This window comes from Lathyrus oleraceus, chromosome 5, assembly GCF_024323335.1.
Source record: "Lathyrus oleraceus cultivar Zhongwan6 chromosome 5, CAAS_Psat_ZW6_1.0, whole genome shotgun sequence".
In the NCBI taxonomy this organism is placed as follows: Eukaryota; Viridiplantae; Streptophyta; class Magnoliopsida; order Fabales; family Fabaceae; genus Lathyrus; species Lathyrus oleraceus.
In genome coordinates this window covers 163,422,661-163,437,782 of record NC_066583.1, presented here as the reverse complement: position 1 = coordinate 163,437,782, position 15,122 = coordinate 163,422,661, and the positions used below count along the sequence as shown (strand labels likewise).

The following is a 15,122-nucleotide window of genomic DNA, read 5'->3' as shown; positions in this document are numbered from 1 at the left end:
GACATGGGTATTCCTGTGTTACCATTTATTTTGGTATCCAGGTCAACTTTCTGTTTCGGTACTCAGGCCGATTTTCACCGTACCAGACGGACTCTTCTTTCGAGATTGCTTCTTTGCCGATTCTGACAGGCACTGTTAACTGTTTCATAGGGATTCAGGATCAAAATCCGGGTCTTCTTAGTATTTAATCATCTCCCACTATGATCATATGAAGAACGTCCTGCTCCATATTCTCTAGTTGAAGACGCTTAAATAGGGGCAACTGTCATACCCCGATTTTGGTCCTGAATTTTTTATGTTTTTATTTTTTGTTTAGCATGCTTGGCCTAACCTTACTTTGGTCTTATATGAGGATTGGTCTTGGTCCAAAGTCATCGTGTTGTTCATGTTGATTTTTAATACTCATATGGTCTTGGTCATCCAAACAACCAACCTTCTTGTGTCACAAGCCAATTGCCAATCATGCCACTTGATTCATGGATATCCCTTTCAAACCCTAATCTTGTCATGTTCTTTTCAAAGTCGCAAGCATTCAAGTCATAAAATAAACCAATTGCAAAACAAATTTCAAACCATTTCAATTCATTTCACATCATTCTAAACAATCACATTTGATTCTACAAAAAAAAAGGTACAAGTCTTGACATTTTTGACCAATTGTTGACTTTGGTCAACAGTTGACTTTTTGGTCAACATTGACCAAAGTCAATCCAAAATCCAAAGCCCAAAATTCTCACCACAATCATCAATCATTTGTCCATTTACAAGAAAAATGCAAATAAAATTGAATTTTAACCAATTGTTGACTTTGGTCAACAATTGACTTATATCAATCAGAGTAAATATGTGTCATACCCCGATTTTGGTCCTGAATTTTTTATGTTTTATTTTTTGTTTAGCATGCTTGGCCTAACCTTACTTTGGTCTTATATGAGGATTGGTCTTGGTCCAAAGTCATGGTGTTGTTCATGTTGATTTTTAATACTCATATGGTCTTGGTCATCCAAACAACCAACCTTCTTGTGTCACAAGCCAATTGCCAATCATGCCACTTGATTCATGGATATCCCTTTCAAACCCTAATCTTGTCATGTTCTTTTCAAAGTCGCAAGCATTCAAGTCATAAAATAAACCAATTGCAAAACAAATTTCAAACCATTTCAATTCATTTCACATCATTCTAAACCATCACATTTGATTCTACAAAAAAAAAGGTACAAGTCTTGACATTTTTGACCAATTGTTGACTTTGGTCAACAGTTGACTTTTTGGTCAACATTGACCAAAGTCAATCCAAAATCCAAAAGCCCAAAATTCTCACCACAATCATCAATCATTTGTCCATTTACAAGAAAAATGCAAATAAAATTGAATTTTAACCAATTGTTGACTTTGGTCAACAATTGACTTATATCAATCAGAGTAAATATGTGTCATACCCCGATTTTGGTCCTGAATTTTTTATGTTTTTATTTTTTGTTTAGCATGCTTGGCCTAACCTTACTTTGGTCTTATATGAGGATTGGTCTTGGTCCAAAGTCATGGTGTTGTTCATGTTGATTTTTAATACTCATATGGTCTTGGTCATCCAAACAACCAACCTTCTTGTGTCACAAGCCAATTGCCAATCATGCCACTTGATTCATGGATATCCCTTTCAAACCCTAATCTTGTCATGTTCTTTTCAAAGTCGCAAGCATTCAAGTCATAAAATAAACCAATTGCAAAACAAATTTCAAACCATTTCAATTCATTTCACATCATTCTAAACCATCACATTTGATTCTACAAAAAAAAAGGTACAAGTCTTGACATTTTTGACCAATTGTTGACTTTGGTCAACAGTTGACTTTTTGGTCAACATTGACCAAAGTCAATCCAAAATCCAAAAGCCCAAATTCTCACCACAATCATCAATCATTTGTCCATTTACAAGAAAAATGCAAATAAAATTGAATTTTAACCAATTGTTGACTTTGGTCAACAATTGACTTTTTGGTCAACTTTGACCAAAGTCAACCCAAACTCCAAAAAACCCTAAACTTCACCCATGCCGTCAAGTCCATTATCTCGTGAATCAGTTAATATTCAACCTCAAAATACGATAAGGAATGGCACTAGCAACAACACAGTAGCAAACTCGATGAGTGCTCTTTCTTCACCTTTGACTTCTGCTGCCAAGAATGATGGAACAGTTGCTTTGGTTAAATCTGGCTCCGAAATTGTCAAGACTACCCCTGCAGATGAATACTGCCAGCAGGCTTTGCTGTCCTTGATAGAAAAGGTCCCCATAAATGATTCTGTTCATCATGTGGTCACCAAAATCCTATCAACTTGTGTGAAACTATCGCAAAAGTTGATGACTCGATCTCTTTGATGTCAGCAGAATCTTCAGGAAATTGGCCGGATGATAGCATGACAAAGGATTTGTTTGTATTTTTTGCTTCCTCAAAGTTCAAACATGCATGCCGTGAACACCTCCATTTCTTAGCTGCACGGTGCAGTGTAGCACCTGCCCGCCTATTATCTAATTTATTTTATAGATGAAGGTGTTCCTGCTGCAGTTCGGGTTGAAAGTCTTCAGTGCTATGCATTTCTATGTAGTCTGTCGCAAGATAAATGGCAAACTGAACTTTTGGCGAATTTCCTTCTATTTTTGTTCCATTGGCTGGTGATGATCAGACTGTAAGGGTTGCAAACTGATTGGAAAATACACAATCATCAAACCAAAGTTACCCTGCATAATTGAAGAAAATGAAAATGTGGATGAGATTGCTGGTACGTTCCAACAAGGCATTGGTCCAGAAGGAATGAATGAGTCCTTAATTTAAGTAGTGATTCCAATACCGTTAACCATGCTACAGATGCCATAGAATGATTAAGTCCCATTGTAAGTTCAGTTGCCACAGTTTGATGATGTTATTAGGAAGCTTGGTGTGAGAGCACGGTTTTGACTACGACCAAAAGCCATTCTGCATAAAACCGCCGAACCTGCAGAAACAGAACAAGTTAAAGGAAAATGCATTAATGTTTAATTTGTCGGCTTACCGATGGAATCGCGCCCTACACGTCCTTCAAATGAATTTCATGATGGAATTAACAATTCATAGGCATCAAACCGGGCTGGTCAAAACAACATCCAATCTGCAAAATAGCTAGCATGGCTGATTTCGTTTCCTTCCAGTCCATATATCTCTAGCCGGACCGTGTTTCAGTTCACTCAACCAAGTCATATTCATAACAGAGCCATAACTAAGTTTGAAAGCAACCAGTCAAAAGTGTGATCTTTGATCTTTAGCGCAAACACATTCATGAGCAAATTTGTAAGGCCTGCGGAATGGAAACGGACGATTTTCATAAACTGTCGCCGACCTGTTTTGGACCATATATTATTCTTACAGCATACGTGAATAAAATTGAAAAAAAACCAAAAACAATGCTTCCCATGTTGTTCTTTGAGAAGCCTTTGCTCTGGTAATGCATCTTGATGCTGAAAGGAAGGTGACATGTTATCAGTCTTGAAGCATTAAATGATAGAGATGCTCATTTTACTGATCAGAGTTCTATGAGTGGCATGGTAAATTCGTCTTTCAGGGATACATGGACTGATGAATATGGGATAAATAGGCATTTTAATCCTAATCAGCGTGTAGGTACATTGGAAGACCAGTTCTTGTCTTGAATGGGACAAAACTTTAATAATTTTTATGTGGCAGACCATCTAATGTTGCAGAAGTTGCAGGCTGAACGACTTCATCAGCAGCAGCCAGATGGTGGATTCGCTTGCGGCGGGGATGAGCGGGTTGAATTTTGAAGATACCGGTGATGATGATAATTATGAGTTTGGTAAAGGGGATTTCACTGAACATGCTTGCCGCTATTGTGGGGTGTGTCTAATCCAGCTTGCGTCGTTTAGGTGCAATGTACCTTCGTGTCGCAAATGGTTCTGTAATTCTAGGGGAAACACTTCTGAATCGCACATCGTTAATTACCTGGTTCGGGAAAAGCATAAGGAAGTCTGGCTGCACAAAGATAGTCCACTTGGAGAGGAAATTCTTGAATGCTACAACTGTGGATGCCGTAATGTGTTTCTCCTTGGATTTATTTCTGCAAAGACAGAAAGTGTAGTTGTTATTCTTTGTCGTGAACCTTGTTTGAGTGTCAATGCTTTGAAGGATATGAATTGGGACCTTAGTCAATGGTGTCCCTTGATTGATGATAGGTGTTTCTTGCAGTGGCTCGTCAAGATCCCATCTGAACAAGAGCAGTTAAAGGCACGTCAAATAAGTGCACAACAAATAAATAAGGTGGAAGAACTGTGGAAGACAAACCCTGATGTTTCGTTTGAAGACCTTGAGAAGCCTGGTGTAGACGATGAGCCTCAGTCTGTGGCTTTGAAATATGAAGATGCATGTCAGTACCAAAATGTATTTGCACCTCTCTTTAAGCTTGAAGCTGATTATGAAAAGATGTTGAAAGAATCACAAAGTAAGGACAACGTTACAATTCGATGGGATTTTGGTCTCAATAAGGAACGTGTTGCATATTTTGTATTTCCAAAGAAAGATAATGAGTTACGGCTCGTACCTGGTGATGAGCTACGTTGGCGCTATTCCGGTGAGGCTGCACATCCTTCTTGGCAGTCAATGGGTCATGTGATTAAGCTAACTGCACAAGAGGAGGTTGCGTTGGAACTTCGGGCTAGCCAGGGGGTTCCAGTTGATGTCAATCATGGTTTTAGTGTTGATTTTGTTTGGAAAAGTACCAGCTTTGATAGGATGCAAGGAGCTACGAAAACTTTTGCTGTTGATGAGACAAGTGTCAGCGGGTAAATATGTCACCACTTACTGGGTCATGAAATTGAGGTTCAGATGGTGCGTAATGCATTGCCTCGTCGCTTTGGTGCTCCAGGGCTTCCGGAACTGAATGCATCACAAGTTTTTGCTGTCAAGAGTGTTTTTTAGAGGCCTATTAGTTTGATTCAAGGACCACCTGGTACTGGTATTACTGTAACATCAGCAGCACTTGTATATCACATGGCCAAACAAGGCCAGGGACAGGTTTTGGTTTGTGCACCCAGTAATGTAGCCATGGACCGGTTGGCTAAAAATAAGTGCTACTGGATTGCAGGTTGTGAGGCCATATGCAAAGTCAAGGGAAGCTGTGAGTTCACCTGTTGAGAATTTAACTCTTCACTATCAGGTTCGACATCTTGACACATCCGATAAGAGTGAACTTCATAAGTTACAACAGCTGAAGGATGAACAAGGAGAACTTTCTAGCAGTGATGTCTCATTACACTTTAAGAGGTTTCCTAGACACTGCAGCACAGTTTGTTGTTGCTGCTGTCACTGGATACTTTCATTCTATAGCATGTGCAGCAAATTCAAAAGGTGTTGACGGGAGTTTACAGGATATTCTTTCGCCTTTTAACACTATGGTCCAACCATGGAGCTATTGCAGAAGTTCAAATGGCCCTAACAAAAGGATTTTCCCTAGTTAATATCAACACCTGGCTAGTTGTTCTGCCTCAAATAATTGCCAGGATACACTCTAATAACCATGCCGTGAGAGAGTTGATACAACCACTGTTGGTTCGAATTGGGCAAAACCATCCACGGGCTCTCATGTATCCTTTGCTTGAATTCTTATGCCCGACACATCTGTAAAGTTCTGGCTGATGCAGGCACAAGGATCATTTTGTTAGAAAATTTGTTGCTGGAGCTGCTCCGTTTCATTGAAGATTTTCTTATAGAAGGAAAAGTTATATCAAAATACATAGTACCTACTGAGACCTCATCTGATATTGATTTCAGAAATGATTGTTTTCTCGATGGCGTAGACACATCATGTTCTAAAGAAGCTACGGATGAGCAGTTGGTAGCGGCGGGTATTATACTAGCATCAAATATGTCGCGCCAACGCTTTCTATGCACAGGAAATATGCCACTATCGAGTAACACATTAGGGAGGCTCCCATCTGGAACATTATGGCAGCAGTTCATCATACTTCCCCACCTCTTTCTTGCAAACATCAAACAACACATATTATATTAAAGTGAATTCGCAGCACTGAATAGCCTTTACCGGCGGTAAAAAGTCCACAAGCAACAAAAGGAATTGAAACATTTTCAAAAAAGAAAGTACAAGGTACATGTTACCTTTTTCAGAATAAGCACCAAAACAGGATAGACAAACTGGCAGCACCAAAAGCACTTCCAAGTCCAACACCCCTTTGATCTCAACGGCTAATTCAAGAGACCTTAGCAGTGTGACTATAAAAGAGAGGCCACTGCTCACTAACGAGGAGAGCTGAAAAAACCCTAATTGTGAAGAGAACATTGACGGCTACCATTCAAAACGACAACAAAGGAGAGGAGAAAGAGATTTTCGAAATATCTCTCTCTGCAACAGTGTTCACACAGAAAAATAACCCTCAATACTCCACGCTTCAGCTGTAAAAAACCACTAATCCCTTAAGCTCTCCTCCGCCACCCTTGTTGCAACCACAAAGGTTACAACCGGAACCGTCATATCACAACTCGACGTTCTTCCGGCAACAACATCAACATTCAACTCAGTTCCGTTACCGAGTTCCGTTACCGGCAGCAACAACAACGCAAAGCGGTGGCAACCTTGGTATTTCGGTAACTCATGCTCGAACTCTCCTTTTTTCCGTGTGTTGTTTTCATGTGCATCATTTGATTTTTTTTTTCTTTTACGTTAAATCTTCGTTTCATATACTGTTGCTACTGTTACTGTTATTGCTACTGTTATGTTTGTTATTTAATTATATTCAGCGTCTGTTTATTATATTTATAGTAATGCAGGCAATATTTGAATAACAAAATAGTTCTAGCCCAGTGGTAGAAATGTTGTTTGTTAAATCCTAGGTTGGGGGTTCGATCCTTGGTTTTCAGCTTTTTTTCATTTTAACATACTTTCTATTTTTTTACTAGTTTTTATTATTATTACCATTTTTATTTTAAACCTTTTATTTATTTTTATTTTTATTTCTTCTCTTTTTTTAAACACTTGTTGATTTTAATGTTAAACATCGATTTTTAATTTATGGATTTGACAATTTTCTTGTTATTTATCCATGATTATTTTTATCGATATATTGATAGTATTTCGCCGCGTTTCGATTAATCGCATATGACATTTCAATTGTTGTCAATATGTGCAAACCGGCTTTGAGCACATTATTTAGGTTTTGTGTGTCCCTCAATTTCCATCCGTACAAATCCCGATTTTACCTTCTTTTTTCGATTTAATTTTTAAGTGTCTTGTAAATATAACTTGTTGTGTTATTTTCACATAGCTTACTCTTGGGCTTCCTTACAATGAGACATGTCCCTTGCACTTACACTCATACATTGTTTAATGCTTCATTATTTCATTCTTCGATCATTTGATTCGATTATATACTTGTTTATATCTTAATTGTTTGATTAACTGTGGCCTACTTGTATGGTGTATGAGGCATGTATTATTATTGTTTGTTTGCCATGAACAACCCCCATTCATAACAAATGTATCCCTCTCCCATGAAATGTATAATATTCTTTCATTCTTTATTCATCTGTTAATACAAGAATTAAAATGAACATTCGATAACCATTTCAAAACAAGACCAAAACCTCGATCCAACGTCGAGTAATCATTTTTCAAAACCTAACAGAACCAGCACGTATTCATCCACCCTTTTGTAAGTCGATTGCTTTATGCATCGCCATCAACCTTGTAAGTCGACTGCTTTATGCATCGCCATTAACCTTGTAAGTCGATTGCTTCATGCATCGCCATCTACCCTTATCCCTAACACTTCTCCTCGCTCCATTCGTCGATTCTTGTTCCGATTAGGTAGCACCCATTAGATAGAACCCTTTGTATGATAACATAGGTAGGATTCCCATATTCCTTTGCATGCTAACATTAGGTAGATATTCCCATTTGTAAATCCTAAACACTTAAGTATACATTACATGACAACTCTAGGGCAGAGCTTCCCCATTTCTTCTAGACCTTTCCGAGCGTCTCCGATCTTGTGGCATGTAGTCCGTCCTATTGCAAAAAGGTAACTGCCTAAGACTCGATTCAGCGAGCTGCGACACCTACTGCTAGGACGCGAACACATTGCCCACTCTCCTTTGACACAACTGGTGTCCTCCTTTGTAAGTCCATGTTCAGATGGCAACCCCTATGTAGGGGAACTACATCGCCCTGATCCTTGTTCCAGACGAGGTATGTAGGCAGGAGGTCGTGCGAGACCTCTCCGGGCACTTTTCCCTTTTTTGTGTGTGTTTGTCTGACAGTTGCTAGGCTCGAGTTCCCGACTCCTTAGCGATTTGTTGTTTGTTTGTGCTTGTTGTGTGCTTGGAAGCTGATGTAAGTCCATCGAGTGGCATTCGGGTTCCAGTGTGGGTTTGTTGGGTTCGGATGCTGATGTAAGTCCAGTGATTGGCAGTCGGGCTCCACGTTTGCCCTTTTGTGTGTGTTTTTGGTTCGGATGCTGATGTAAGTCCAGTAATTGGCAGTCGGGCTCCATGTTTGCCACCTTTTTGTGTGTAGGTGTCTTGTTTGTTTGGCGTGCGTGAGCCGAACTACGGCAACTCTGATTCTCATGTTCAGATGAGATACGTAGGCACAAGATGCGATGTCTTGCCGAGTTTGACTAACGACTAACAACTAATCCTTGTTTTCTTTCGCCCTCGTTGTGATCCTTTCTCTCGCCCTCGTTGCGATCGAGACTTTCCCTTTCTCTTGCCCTAGTTGCAATCGAGACCTTTGTTCCCGTAGTTAGTTTGAACTACGTTTTGCTCTGATTCTCATTCCCGATGAGATACGTAGGCATAAGACGCGATGTCTTAGCGAGCACACATATCCCTTTCACCCATAGGTAGCCGAGCTACGAAGACTCTGATTCTCATTTCAGATGAGATACGTATGCAGTGGATGCGATATCTGTGCGAGTCATTTTTCTCTTGACCCTTTTAGTAAATAGTACATTAGATAAACTCACACCCTTTAGACAAGAAACAACAAGAGTGGATCCCGTAGAGTACTACGGATGCGTAGGGGTGCTAATACCTTCCCTTCGCATAATCGACTCCCGAACCCAAGATTTGGTTGCGAGACCTTGTCTTTTCCTTTTCTTTCTCCAGGTTTACTTCGAGCGTTTCCTTTCCCTCTTTTGGGATAAATAACGCACGGTGGCGACTCTTCTGTCATTTCTTTCTCGCCGGTTGTTTTTTTTTCGCACACCGTATTTTTCGGGTTGCGACAGTGGTGAATTCTCTAATGTGCCTCTCATTGGTACACAAGGAGGAATTAACTACAACCCCGCTTTGGCTCGTCGTCAACTTGGATTCCCCTTGAGAGACAAACCTAATAACACTTTGTTAGAAGGTCTTTTCTATCAAGAGGGTAAAGATCCCCAACATTTGAAGCAGAAGATTGTGCATGCTTGGCATAATGTGCATAAGAAAGGAAGATCCGAGCTTGCTCCGTGCAATTGTGTAGCTTTGGAAGCTTACACTCTTTGGGTAAAGAAGAGAGCTTTGGAGTTGAAGATGCCTTATCCTTGTGAAAGACCTATGTCTATGGTTGTGGTTGAGCCATTAACTCTCCCTAACCAAGATGTAGAGGAGTTGGAAGACGCACTCGTCAAGATGAAGCAAGAGAAGGATATGTGGGAAGAATGTTTCCGTGCTTTGAGCAAGAAGCATGAAGAGTTGTAGTGGGAGTCTAAGGACAAAGATGCACTCATTGAGCTACTTGAAGACCGAGTGACGAAGAGACAGAGAGAGCCAGAGGTTTCATCTTCTAGCATGCCTCAGCCTTCCGTTGCTTGGAAGAAGATTATTGATCAGCTTGTCCTCGAGAAGACTTAGATGAAGTCTTCTTTTGAGACCGAGATCCATCGCATTCGAAGGAAGTACACGCCTTCAGTCAGATCTTTTGACGTTGTTAGGGATCCTTAGGATGCCTAGTCTCCCTTTCTCTTGTATTTTTCATTTGGTTTCTGAAATTGTACTCAGTGTAATCCTTCCAATTATATAAATAAAAAAGAGATTTTTGGTCATATAAAAAGTTATTGCAATTCTTGATATATATGTTTGCAAATGATATAGTAAGTTCCTTGAAAAAAAAAGAAGCAAACAAACATTGCACTTCATGCATCATTTGCATAAGCAGGTTTTTCTTTCGCTAGATGTCTCATTGGTGTTTCTTCGTGCTTTAGCCAAGCTGACTCATCGATGCAACACCCGCACCAATCACTTCAAAATTATGGAGCATCTAGAGCAAGAGAATAGAGAACTGAAGGGCGAGATCGCTCGCCTGACTGCCATGATGGAGTCAGTTCTTGCTGCTCAGAGTCAATCTTCTCCAACGCCTGCAACTCCTCCTCCTCAGAGGACAGTTATCTCAGAGGTGACTACCTCTACCATGCATGCTGCTACCGCTCATTTTGCACCCACTATGCCTGCCGGATTTTCGTGGGGAATGCCGTCCAACTTTATGTCTGAAGGATTTACGTCTACTTTTGCTTCCATGCCGACATCTAGCCCGGTCATGTCTGTGCCACCTCCCGTTGTGCACACCTTACCTCGTGTAGAGGACACCATTTATCACTCCGAGCCGTCTGAGGGTCCGAATGTCTATGAGAAACTGGATGAAATGAAAGATCAGTTTCTTGAGTTACGCAAGGAATTGAAGACGCTAAGGGGTAAGGACTTGTTTGGAAAGAGTGTTGTTGAGTTTTGTTTAGTGCCCAACGTCAAGATCCCGGTGAAGTTCAAAGTGCCTGACTTTGACAAGTATAAAGGGAATACTTGTCCACTCAGTCATCTAGTGATGTATGCTCGCAAGATGTCTACTCAGACCGACAATGATCAATTGTTGATTCATTATTTCCAGGATAGTTTGACCGGTGCTGCGCTTCGTTGGTATATGGGGTTGGATAGTGCAAGCATTCACACTTTCAACGACTTGGGAGAGGCTTTTGTCAAGCAATATAAGTACAATGTGGATATGGCGCCTGATAGAGACCAGCTGAGGTCTATGTCTCAGAAAGATGAGGAGACATTTAAAGAGTATGCGCAGAGATAGAGGGAATTGGCTGCCCAGATCACTCCTCCTTTGGAGGAAAAAGAGATGACAAAGATCTTTTTGAAGACCCTGAGTTCATTTTATTATGAACGAATGACTTCTAGTGCCCCCAATGACTTTACCGAAATGGTAAACATGGGGATGAGGCTTGAGGAAGGAGTCCGAGAGGGACGTTTGTCGAAGGATGAAGTATCGTCGAGTAAGAGATATGGTAGCAATTTTGGGAAGAAAAGGGATAATGAAGTGAATGCAATAAGCAGTGGGAGGCAGAGGAGGCCTCATATCGGAAGGAATCAACCATCCCGTCAACACCATCACCAAGTATCTTCAGTTATCCCTGTGTTTTCTAATCAACAATCAACACCAGTTCAACAACCACAACGTCAACAACAACAACCGCAACAACGAACAAACACCTACAACAACAACAATACCAACAACAATCATCATCAACAAAACTTTGAGAGGAAGAAGGTCTCTTTCGACCCGATTCCTATGTCTTATGCAGAATTATACCTGTCTTTGGTTCTCAAGAACCTGATCCAACCAAGAAACCCGCCGCAGATTCCAGAACCACTTCCATGGTGGTACAAGCCTGAGCTCCGTTGTGCTTTTCATCAATGAGCACCCGAACATGATATCGAGAACTATTATCCTCTCAAGTATGAGGTTCAAAAGCTGATGAAGAGTGGAATGGTGTCCTTCGAGGACCGTGCGCCGAATATGAAAGCAAATTCGTTGCCCTCCCATGGGAACTCTTCTGTGAATATGGTGGATGGTTGTCCTGGCGAGTTTAAAGTTTTTGATGTGCGTTTTATCAAGAGGTCCTTGGTGCAGATGCATAAGGATGTTTGTTTGGTAAGCGATTGTGAGCATGACCATGATGGTTGTGCTGTTTGCAGTGTTAACTCGAGGGGTTGTGAAGTTGTGAAAAGGGACATCCAGCGACTGATGGATGAAGGCATGATTCAAATTGTTCAATCCCGTCATGTAGATGACGATGTAAATGACATAGTGCCCATTTTCAAGCAGCCAGAGAGATTGGTAATCTAGTATGACAGCAACAACAGTAACAATGTCAGCAATAGATCAGTATCGTCGTTGGTTATACGATTATTGGGCCCAGTCTTGTATTCATATGATAAAGTTGTGCCGTATCAGTATAATGCTACAATGATAGAAGGTGGTCAAGAGGTCTCGTTACCTACAACTAGCTTTGTGGTGAGCATTGCTGATGTTACCAAGGTGACCCGCAGTGGTCGTGTGTTTGGGCCGGTGTTCCCAAAGGATAAGGAAGAAATAGTTATGAGTAAGAAGGTGGAAATGCCTATTGAAGATCCAGTTGGTGTTTCAAAAGGTAAGTCTGGTGAATCCAGCAATTTGAAAGCTAACGATGATGATGAGGTACATTAAAATAAGATCAGGACTGCGCTCTCCACTCAGTAGTGCAATTCAAATAAAAACCTATCTTCTATTCAAAAAATCTAAAATCAAAATCAACTCATCAAACTCTTTTTTTGCGCTTTAGGGCATCGTTTTGAAAACCCTTTTTCAAGGTATAAAATCAACCAACAAACAATCATTTTCTACTCCGAACTACGGAGCTTTGATTTCCCATTCGAATATGAGAATACGTACGCAGGAAGGTCCAAATCCTTAACGAGCACACTGATTTAAAACTTTTTTCCCCTTTATCAAGTAACCTTTTGATAGTAACACTCATTCGCGCGAAGAGAAATCAAGATGGTTCCCGTTGAGTACAATGAATGTGAAGGGTGCTAATACCTTCCCATTGCATAACCGACTTCCGAACGTGAATTTGGTTACGAGACCATTTTCTTTATCTTTTAGGGATTTTATCGATATTTTGGAGTCGAGAATCAAAACTTGAACCCTGAGCAACATTTCTTGTCGGTTGAACCCAAAAAAGAAGGGAATATATTTATTTATTTTAAAATAAAAAGGTTGCATGCCAAAACATTTGACATCAATTTTTAATTAATTGAAGAGAAAGTTTTGTCATAATATATATATATATAATATATATATATATATATATATATATAATTATATATATATATATATTATATATATATATATATATATATATATATATATATATATATATATATATATATATATAATCTTTTTTTTTATCGATATAGAAATCAAGAAAGAAACTCTAAAATAATCCCTATGAGTCGATATTACCATCAACTTGTATCCCTTAAACCCATATCAGAATTCAATTAGAGAATAAAAGCGGAAGCATACTGTCATACCCCGATTTTGGCCCTGAAGATTTTTCCCCATCAATCACTCGTTTGCATTCTTTCTTCATAACCATTTCATCTGGTCATGATACTATAAAAAAAAACATTAGTTGTCGGACTTGCTACCACGACCAGTCCATGTTTGTCTTTTGGACTTTGTTTCTTGACTTTTTGGTATAAGATGATTAATCTCCTTAGCCATGCGAGATTTGAAAACTCTTTCATTTGTTAGAATCAAGTGAACCTCATGTTTCATCTTTCGTTCCAATTTCATCGAGGTGATTATTCATCTGTCATTTGTCTTATTACCAGTTTCATCCCCCTTTTAAATAAATTATGTGTCAAGTGCAAAACATTTTTGTTTTAGGTCATCATTCATATGCATTTTTTCTCATTCATTCATCATTCAAAGAAATTTTTATTTTTTCATTCACTTTGGAAAAAATTTCATTCAATTCAAAGAAATCCATACATACTCCTTCATTCATGTTCATGTTTATTATTTCATATTTTTACGTTTTTCACATTCCAAATTTGCATTCATATTTTCTACATTCACATTGAAAAAACTTCCATTCATATTGAAGGAATTCTACATATTCATTCATATTGCATATCATTTTATTCATGTCCAAGAATTTCTTTCATTCATTCAATCATGATCATCCATTTACATGGCACGTGAATAAAGTATCTCATCACATGAATATATGGAAGTTCTGAGGTACAAGGAAACAATTTTGTTTTTCCATGAGGTCACCCATATTCATTCACATCAAATGTTACAATCATTACAGGTCTTAAACTTGCAAATTTACAAAAAAAATTAACACTTCGACCAAAGTCGTGCTCCCATTTTTCGAGGTGCGACAGATGGCGACTCTGTTGGGGAACAACAGATAACTCCCTAAGTGAGTCAAGCCTAGTTAGGTCGTTTGTGTGCCTTTGTTTGTTTACTTGTGTGGCTTTTCTTTATTGTTTTTGCTATCTTTATTGTCATATTGATAAAATCTGTTGTATTGGTTCCACTATGCTTTGGTACTTGGATACTCTGATTGCAAACCATGTGGGAAAGACTCTTTACCCGAGTCTCGAGTAAAAACATAAGATAGGACAAGGTTGAGTAGTGCGGGCCCGCGAGATGAATTTCTCGTTGGATCGGTGCGAGAACCTTACTTAGAGTAGATTCTTGAGAGGATGTTGTCGCTCGGCAAGTAAGTTGCCGTAAGCTTCGATATTTTCTTTAGGATCCATGACTCTGAGAGCCATTTGTAGAACCTTAGTTCTTTGTCCAACTAGGAAGGATGGTTGCGTAGCATGGGTCCGCGAGATGAATTTCTCGTTGGATCGATGCGAGAACCTCACTTAGAGTAGATTCTTTAGATGGAGTTGATGCCCGACAAGTAAGTTGCCGCAGGTAGCAAACAGTCTAATGGATCCATGACTCTAGGAACTTTTTTTGAAACCTTAGATCATACTTGGTGAGAACCATGTTCTATACGAAGCAATCAGACTTATCCATGCCTTAAGCCTATTGAACTTATACAAAAAAAATGCATCACATTCATCCACATACATTGCATCAACATCATAAAAAGCAAGCTCTTAGTTATCTCTTATTTGTTTCAGGAATTGAGAACTTGAAAATGACAACTCCAAGGAGAAACACTTTCACGCTTAAGTACAAGGAACCTAAGCTGGACAGTCTGAAGGGTTTGATTTCTGATTTGACTC

General features: G+C 39.5%; 1 pseudogene; it reads left to right on the top strand.

The window, feature by feature from the left end:
- Positions 1-2,050: 2,050 nt before the first annotated feature.
- Positions 2,051-5,741, top strand: LOC127079435 (regulator of nonsense transcripts 1 homolog; annotated as a pseudogene).
- The last annotated feature ends 9,381 nt before the right edge of the window (positions 5,742-15,122 follow it).